We start from the raw sequence: 2,404 nt of genomic DNA, 5'->3' as shown, positions 1-2,404 counted from the left end.
ATAGTATTCCATCGTGTGTGTATATATCACATTTTCTTTATTCATTCATCCACTGCTAAACACTTAGGTTGCTTCCTATCTTGGCTGTTATGAATAATGCGGAAATAAACAGAGGTGTGCAGATCTCTTAGATGTTCCAGTTCCAATTCCTTTAGATATATACCCAGAAACAGAATTGCTGAGTGGTATGGTAATTCTATTTTTGGTTTTTTGAGGAACCTCCACATTATTTTCCAAAATGACTGTACTTGCTCCTTTTTGATTATGAACACATTGGCTCAATTCTACAAGATTGGGCTTAAAACTCACCTCCTTCAGGAAAAGTATGACTTCTTCAGTAGTCACTTCTTCTTTTGTGCTCTTAGACGCCCTTTTAGTATGGCACTTCTAATGCCATGCAGTAATTATCTTTTTTTTTTTTTTTTGCCTTCATATCCTCCTCTCTGGCAAAAGCCCAGTTTTAATCATCATGATGTATCTCTTGTACATAATGCAATGAGAAAACATTTTAAAAATAAATTTGAAAGCTACAACACAGAATAATAGGCCCTCTTGGTTACAAGGGATCCCAGCATTCTAGTTCAGCCATCTGTGACAGATTAGACTTTGACATAATCAGCTCCAGTGAAGGGAACTCTCTCCTGAGGAAGCCCATTCTATTTCTGGAGAACTCTTATAAGGTTCCTCCTTGTTCTGAGCCTTGAATCCTTCTCTCTGCAGTTCTTGCCAATTAGTCCAAGTTCTATTTCTTGGAACCTCCTGAATGACTGTTGGACTTCAGAAATCAGCTCTCCTGTTCTTCAAACTAAACATCGAACATTCTTTCAAGGACTGCTCACAAGGCACAGGTTGAATTTCTAAGCTCCTGCACATGCTTCAGCTTGTCTCAGTCTCTCTGGATATGTGGTTCCAGAATTGTGTATGATACAGGTGTGGTCTGACTGGAATAGGACCTCAACAAGGAAGACTCATGAGTAAGAAGACTCATGAGCAATATTGAAGGCACGGCTGATGTTGTGCAACGAGATACCAATTTCCATAGCCACGCAGAGCAGCCCATGATGAAGAACAAAGGAGACAGGTGTTTGTGTTTTTATTTATTTTGAGAGTGGATGTTGCTCTGTCACCCAGACTGAAGCACAGTGGTGTAATCACGGCTCACTGCAGCGTCAACCTCGTAGGCTCAGGTGATCTTCCTCCCATTTCAGCCTTCCAAGTAGCTGGGACCACAGGTATACATCACCACACCCAGCTATTTTTTTTCATTAATATTTTTTGTAGAGACATGGGTTTTGCATGTTGTTCACACTGGTCTCGAACTCCTGGGCTCAAGCGATCCTCCCACTTTCTCCTTCCTAAGTGCTGGGAGGGATTACAGGCGTGAGCCACTGCACCTGGCCTGTTTGTGTTTATTCAGGGCTATGGATTGGCAAGGTAAGAATAGTGAAGGGTCACAGAAAAGGAACCTCTCTGGAATTCCATTTCAACCATTTATATCATCTTGTTCACACTATCATCTTCAGAACAGTCCCCACATTCTTCAAAGACTTTGGCGTCTAAAGTGAATTCGTTCAGACTTTCCTCTGTATGTTTTCAGAAGTTGCTGATTTTTTAAAAATTTATCCCTTCTCCTTATTTGATGTGGCAAAGAGAAAGACACTTTTCACATTATTTTTCTAACAATATGTTGCTTAAAATTTGATAAACTAGTAATTCCTTTGAAATTACATGACAAAATAAAATAAACCTTATCTCATTAGATTTAAAAACATAAAATAGTGCCTGCTTCAGCAGCACATATGCAAAAATTGGAATGATAGAGAATATTAGCATGACCCCTGCATGAGTATGACACACAAATTTGTGAAAAATAAGAATGAAAACATGAAATGGAGTGTCCAACTCACCCATGATTGGTGTTGTTCTGTAAACATGGGAGAATCAGACTCCAGGGCTGGGTGCCATGAAAGAAGGAATGGGCTTCATGGATCTCTACTCTTCACTCCAAGATTATGGGGGGTGGGAGGTGGGGATCAGGGAGATGTGTGGAACTCTCCCTTCTTAGAGTGCCCATTTCAAAATTACAGCAGGAGCAATTTATTAGACACAAAGAAGAAATTTCTGACTATCAGAGTCTCCAAATATTGCAACACTTCAACAACGTGAAACATTAACATCCTGTGAAATAGCAAACTGACACATGACTCGGGAAGGAATGTCCCTCAAGAGGGCTGAGATTAATATTCGTGTCCTGGAGATAGGGCGACCAGATCAGAAAGGCTTTAGATTGAAATTAGAAGAGGAGACAAACACCTAGATAGACTTGTGAAACCAGTTTTTATGGAAGACAGGTGTGACTTCTACAGGAAGAGCCTTATTTTGTAAATGAGTGAAATGTATTATT

The 2,404-nt window shown here is 39.9% G+C and overlaps 1 non-coding gene across 1 annotated transcript; it reads left to right on the top strand.

Annotated features, from left to right (window-relative positions):
* The first annotated feature begins 1,778 nt into the window (after positions 1–1,778).
* On the top strand, positions 1,779–1,883 carry LOC112428753 (U6 spliceosomal RNA). The gene has a single exon (XR_003020806.1). It is a non-coding gene; the product is annotated as a U6 spliceosomal RNA (small nuclear RNA).
* The last annotated feature ends 521 nt before the right edge of the window (positions 1,884–2,404 follow it).

The sequence above is a fragment of the Macaca nemestrina genome, chromosome 7 (genome assembly GCF_043159975.1).
Source record: "Macaca nemestrina isolate mMacNem1 chromosome 7, mMacNem.hap1, whole genome shotgun sequence".
NCBI classification, from domain to species: domain Eukaryota; kingdom Metazoa; phylum Chordata; class Mammalia; order Primates; family Cercopithecidae; genus Macaca; species Macaca nemestrina.
The sequence above is the reverse complement of the archived record's forward strand: the minus strand, read 5'-3'. Positions and strand labels throughout refer to the sequence as shown.